The sequence below is a fragment of the Rhinolophus hipposideros genome (genome assembly GCF_964194185.1).
Source record: "Rhinolophus hipposideros genome assembly, chromosome: 5".
Classification (NCBI taxonomy): Eukaryota; Metazoa; Chordata; class Mammalia; order Chiroptera; family Rhinolophidae; genus Rhinolophus; species Rhinolophus hipposideros.
The window spans coordinates 101,536,511-101,543,021 of record NC_138051.1 but is presented as its reverse complement, the minus strand read 5'-3'; the positions used below and the strand labels follow the sequence as shown (position 1 = coordinate 101,543,021).

The 6,511-nt window shown below is 54.4% G+C and overlaps 1 long non-coding RNA gene across 1 annotated transcript; it reads left to right on the top strand.

Moving 5' to 3' along the window:
* Positions 1 to 448: 448 nt before the first annotated feature.
* On the top strand, positions 449 to 5,167 carry LOC308497949. The gene is made up of 3 exons (XR_013993389.1): positions 449 to 795; positions 1,090 to 1,172; positions 1,964 to 5,167. It is a non-coding gene; the product is annotated as an uncharacterized lncRNA (long non-coding RNA).
* The last annotated feature ends 1,344 nt before the right edge of the window (positions 5,168 to 6,511 follow it).

The following is a 6,511-nucleotide window of genomic DNA, read 5'->3' as shown; positions in this document are numbered from 1 at the left end:
GCTGGGTGGCATGAGGGCGCAGGACTGATCAGGTGGGTCGCTGGGGGCGCCCACAGTGGGATCTGTGGCCCTTAGCGCCCGTGTCCACAGCATCACCCAGCAGGCCTCAGGGGCAGGGCTGCAGCCTCCAGCGTCCCCAGGCCACCTGGGTCCTGCGTGTGTGAGCCACATGCCCGCTGGTGACCTTGCCTATTGTGGTGGCCATCTCGGCCCCCTTCCTGGTGACCATGGGGTCTCTGGAGCAGGCCCAGCTCAGGGTTTCGTGAGCCAGGAGGGCAGGGGTCGAGGGCGGGCTGGAGGTGCTGGGGCTGTCCCCTCGTGGCCCACCCAGCGAAGCCAGGAGCTCTGCCTGGCAGAACCACCTGTTGCCTTGCAGGCCCCTTTCTGTCCACGCTCAGAGTTACAGACACAGCCACGCACCTGCTCCTGTGAAGCCACGCCGCCTCGGCCCACACCTCCCGCCCGCCTGGGGTTTCAATAATCCAGACTCATTGGAAGCATGGATGATACTTCAGCTCAGCTCCACCGCCTTTATGACTCACTAACATTCAGTGGGCAGCAGTGAGGATGAGTCTCCTGGACGCCGAGCGTCACAGCCTTCCTCCAGAGCCAGCCCTTGCGGCCCCCAGAATGGACGCTGCTGGGTACCCCAGCAGTGGCAGTGATGGAGGCCCCCACCGCGGGCCCCCGGGCCGTCCTGTCCACTCCGGCCACCACTTCCTGGCAGAGAGAACCAGCTGGGGCAGCTGGGATGGGGTGGTGACAGCGATCCTCAGTCTTCTCCTGGCTGCCCAGGTCTGTAGCACTCAGAGCCCTGCAGCCAAGCCAGGGACAGCCATGCCGTCCCCTCCCTAGCAGCCCTCAACTGGCCTGCGACCCCTTCCACCCGCCCATTCCCCCACCTCCCCTTTGCACTGGAGCCCACACTCCAGGGGTGGGGGCTGCAGTGCCGGCCACAGGGCGCGACCTGGGGGCCTGCTGGCAGGAAGGGGCCTGCAGACACCCCTGCGCTGCTCGTGGCCAACCCCACCCCCTCAAACATCCGTGTTGTGTTGGAGCCTGCTTCTGATGATAGCGTGGTCTCTTCAGACAGTGTTTCTTCTTCTCTTTCGGCGTGACTTACAATTTTCTGCTGGAAAACCAACATATTGGACTGGGCAGTGGGAAGCGAGGTAAGCGGGCCTTGTGGGAGGTTTGATGCTACCTCAGGTAGGACGTGGGCCGTGTTTAATGGCTGCGATAGCCGGGGTGCCAGGGCCTTCCAACTCCCCTACTGCCTCCATTTTTAGCTCCCCTGGTGACTTGGGGCTTCCCCAAGTCCTCCACCTCAGAGAGCCTTCCTTTCCCAGAAGCCACTGTCACCACAGGGGGCCCTGTGGGGAGGGACAGCCCTGCACCTTCCAGCTGAGTCCGTGGTAATGAGCCTATAACCTGCGCTGTGGCCTCCGGGTCCGAGGGCACCGCTTATGGCCACTCTCCTCATCTTCGCGGTGTCCTCAGGCTATTTCCCCAAAGCCCTGGCCCGTGGCCTGCTGTTTGCTTGTTGGTTTTTGTCCTAAGGTGGAAGAGGGAGGTGGCAGGGGGCTGGGGTGGGCGGAACCCCTTCTCCCAGGCCGAGGCTGGAGACATGCTCTCTGGCAATTCCTTTCCTCGGGAGCCTGGCCTTTGCTATGGGGAAGGCTCTGGGCCACTAATGTCCTCCAGCCACCTCCCGAGATGCTGGGACCTTCCTCTGAGCTTCCCAAGAGGACGTGGCCAGGTTTCTGGAGGACACGCCCCTAAAAGTGTTGGGACCCCCAGGACAGCAGCCCCGAGGCCTTTCTCGGTCACGGGCCAGCACTCAGCCTCCTGCAGCCCCAGCTCCCACCTGAGGGTTCCTGTCAGCTCCCATCTGGTGGCTCTGCGCCCGCTGGGCAATCTCAGATTTGTTCCTCTTTGTTTGCCTTTCCCTCTGTGCTCTGAGGCGTCTGAGAAAAGTGACGGGTTTCCGGTTTGTCCCCCCCCCACCCGTTGTGAGGACAAGAGTGACGATTCCAAGGCCTTCGTGTGTTGGCGCGGAAGCAGGAGGTCACGACGGTTTCCTCACTTTAATGACTTTGTCTGGAGAGGACTGTTGCGCTCCACACAGGACTGCTTGTGGATAAGGGCGGTGGGCCTTGGCAACAGCCCTTGAACACACCAGCTTTTGTCACACCAGGTGATAATGTGAGGCCCGCCTCCTCTGGCGCCCCGCCACAGGGAGGCCACACCGCCGAGGTGACTGACGTGGGGACAGCCACGCAGACTCTCCGCGGGGCAGGTGTGTCCTGGTCCTGCAGCTGGAGAGACCGCAGCAGGGGTGGTGCATGGGGGGACGTGTGCTTTTGCAAAAACCTCGCCTAAAATGCTTGGTGGTGCCCTCAGGAAAAAGCCTGGCTGAACCCCTCACTGCTCTCCGGGCACCGGCTACTCCCCCTCTGCCAACTTCTCATTCTCTTCTTCCCTGTTCAGCTCCCACAAGGCTCGTGCTGGGCCAGGCACCCAGTGTGCAGTGGAGCTGGTAACTGGCCGAATCTGAATCTGTGCTTCCTCCAGGAATTGGGGTGGGGGTGGGTGTCTGGTACGGACGGCAAGGAGCCAGCCCTGTGACGGACTGTTAGGCTCATCACCAACGATCTCCTCTATCAGGGCCATAACGTTTTACACACAAGAGACAAGGCCCTGGGGGCATGGAGAATGGCAGCTTGCAAAACGTCTTTCCTCTGCCCTTATGCCTGGGCCTCGTGCTTCCCTGGGGTTTGGCGCTGACGCAGCTTCACTTCACCCTGTGCCCACCCTGCGGTGGCCTGTGCACTGGCACGTGACTTCCAGGATGCAGTTTGCAATATGGCCAGAACAACAAGGCTCCTATATCATGGGGTGACCTTGATTCAGGGGACCTACCCAGAAAAAAAACCGCTCTGCTGAACGAGAGTTCACCGCTGAGCTGTACCATGCCATGTGCTGGGGACACCGGAGTGTCAATGTTTGGGGACAAGGACAGAAGAAATGTACATCCATCCCACACAACTGTATGTGGACAACACAAAAGAAAAGCAGATTTCATGGGAATGCACTCAAACAGCGCGCGAAGGAGGGAGTGGACACCAGAGGTCACCTGCACTGTGAGTGTCACACTACGACCTGGGCTGTATGTGGACTTTGCCTGGAGGGGGAGATGAAACTCATTCATTCATTCATTCATTCATTCATGCAAGAAATACTTCTTCAGCACCTAGCACATGCCAGACACTGCTCTTTATGCCGAGGATTCGGTAAGCCCACCCGTAGACCCTGTCTCATCACCACCTCTTTTTCTGCCTCCCTGAGGCTGCAAGGCTGAGCCAGTTCCCCTTTTCAAGCCTCTGTTGATTATTCTGGAAGATGGTGGGGCTGGAATGAGAGATGCGGGAAAGGGCTGCCAGCACAGGGGCTCTGCCCTCTGCCCACTCGGCAGCATGCCTCCATTGTCTCTCTTCTTGAAGGAATCCACGTGGAGTCAGACTCAAGAGGTGTGAGTGCCCTGACACCCAGCCTGTTGCCTGGCAACGCAGGCTGTGAGCCCCCCCCCCCAGGTGGCAGAGCAACACCAGCCGGGAAGGGGAATTCCTTGCTGGTCTCAGGACTAGTGACAATGGTGGGCTGCCTGCCCTGGGCAACGCCAGCCTCCACTTGTCTTTCCTGGGCCTGCAGACAAGAGTGCAAGGGGTCTGCCATGGCCCATTGGTTCACCAATGGGCCTCACCAGGGCCACCCACCCCAACTCCTTGCCTCGTTAGGCAGCCGCCAAGCAGCCATTCCGTCTGCCTAGACATATTGACACAAACAGTCTTATTACCTGGCTAATTAGAGCCCAGAGGCTTGGCCAGAGGACCCCCCCCCCCTTCAATTAGTCCTAGTAATTACGTGGGCAAGTGCTTTGAAGGGAGTGTATGTATGGTGTCTGCCGTGGAGATTGCCGGGGAGTATTTCAAACCAGCTTCTCTCTTTCCTTCAAGAAAGGCTCCGAGCCTGCCCTGGCCCTCCTCCCGGGGCCAAGAAAAAGGGCCAAGCCCACTGCCTCCAGGTCTCTTTGCATCACAGATTGAGCACCTTCTGGGTGGACAGCGCCAACCCAGACATGCATTCCTCAGAGCCTGGGTTCAGATCTGTCCCCCCCACCCCCAGGTGATCACACCTTCCCTGCAGGGATGGGTGTGGTGGGAGCATGCATTCCCCTGGCACCTGAGTTGACTGAATGAGGGCAGGTGCATAAAACAGCCCACTTTGAGGTTGTAGAAGTTAGCCCAGGGCGTGCGGAGCAGGGAGCACGGGAGCACGGAGAGGTGGCGTTTCAGAAACCTTCACGGAGCCTCAGGCTTCTCGTGGGGAGGTGAGCAGAGTAATTTCTCCCCTCCCTGCTGCTGCAGCAAAGTGACACAGGAGCGCAGTCCTGAGCTGGCCAGGCCCCTGGGGACTCAGACCGGCCTTTGTGAAACTTGGCTTTCCCTGACCTGAATTTCAAATCCCCCTCAGTTCTGACAGTGTCCAATAAATAACTCCATGCTGCGCGAGTGATGGAAAACCCCAAATGACTTTAATTTTGCAGAGCAGTAAATTAAATGCAATGCCTGCCACGTGTGCACGATTAAACTCTTCGTAGTGTCTCATTTTGCTTTACGACTGGACCACCGCACCTCTCAGAGTTCTCGGCAGAGTCGTCTGCAGGCAGACAGCTCACCCAGGCCTGGGCCCTAGGCTGTGCGGGTGGAGAGACCCCTGCAGGTTCTCGTCCTCAAGAAACGCAGAGCCGGGCCAGCTGATCCCGGGTGCGGGAGCTGGAGTGCTATGTGCTCCGCCAGCCCACAGTGGGGCTGCAGGCAGTAACCAGGAGCAGTGGACGGCCACTCACAGGCCCCGGCCCCTGATTTCTCCATCATGTCTTTCCTGCTTGTACTTCTTTGTTCTGTTCTTCCTTCTCCTGCCTGGCCTTTGTGTGAATTCAGCTTTTTTTTTATTTCTTATTTTTCCTTCTCTACTGGTTTGGATGTTATACATACCATTTACATTATTTTAGTGTTTATTCATATTTAATATGCTTATATACAAAGTCAAAAGTTAACCAAAGGATACATGTTGAATGACTCCACTCATATGTGGTCCCTGGAGAAGTCAGATCTGTAGAGACAGGAAGTGGACGATGGGGCTGGGGCTGGGGGAGGGGGCGTGGGAGTCAGTGTTTAATGGGGACAGAGGTTCTCTTTGGGGAGATGAAAGTGTTCTGGGGACAGTTGAGGGTGGGATTACACAACAGTGTGAATGAACTTAATGCCCCTTAATTGTACACTTAAAATAGTTAATTTTATGTAATGTGTATTTTATCACAAAATTTTAAAAAGTTGACCCAAGTTCCCAGCCAATTCGGGAAAGAAAGAAGAGAAATAAGTGCATAAGAAATGAAAAGTGAAAAGACCATCAGTGTTTCCAGATGGTGTGATTGTCCAAGAACAAGCAAAAACAAACATATGTAAATGTGTATATGTCTCTCCACATATACACACATACACCGGGGCTGCCAAAAACATGTACACAAGTGGACACTTAGGTCAGCGCTGCTCAAGCAGTAGTTCGCCGCAATCAGAAGTGTCTGGACGCTGATGGGAACCACTCTGAGCACCTCTTGTAATTGCAGAAGTCAGACGTGACTGGTATTCATCTTTTGTTTTCGGTATATATTGAGTATTACAATTTTAATACAGTTTTCCTTTCTTAAAATGTATATACATTTTTGGCACCCTCTGTATATATATTTTCTTTCTTTCTGTATATATGTAAAATATATATATAATAAGAAATTTAGCAAAACTGATGGATGTAAAATCAAACCCAAACCATTTGCATTTCCATTTGTCAGCATGAACCACGATCAGTCAGAAAATACAAAATTTTAAATGCCATTTACAATATCAGTAAAAGGTGTATAAAATACCTAGGAATAAAATTAAGAAGAAGTATATAAACACTTTATGGGAAACATTATTAAAGCTTTAGTTAAAGACATTAAGAAAACCCAAGTAAAAGTAAAGACATATTACGTATTTCACAAAGTATCCCCCCCAAACTATCTAAAGATGTAATACAATTAGAACAAAAATCCCCCAGATGTCTTTTCCTGCAACCTGAGAAGCTGATTCTAAATCTTATACATGAGCGAGTGAGAGATCAGCCAGGACAGCCCGGGAGAAGAAGAGTGAGCTGAGGGGCTTGTCCCACTGAACGTCAGTAATTATGATAAGGCTGCAGTCATTAGACCTTGCCACACACACTGGGTGGACAAAGAGAGCAGAGGGAGAGAACGAGAGCCCAGTTGAAGGGCACGTTTGTGGAAACTTGAAACATACTTGTGGTAAAGAGTGCAGGTCGGTGTGAAAAAGGTAGAGCTCTTGATAAGACGCTGGCAAACTGGCTGCCTATACTAAAAACACTGACGACAGACCCCAACCTCACACCATGC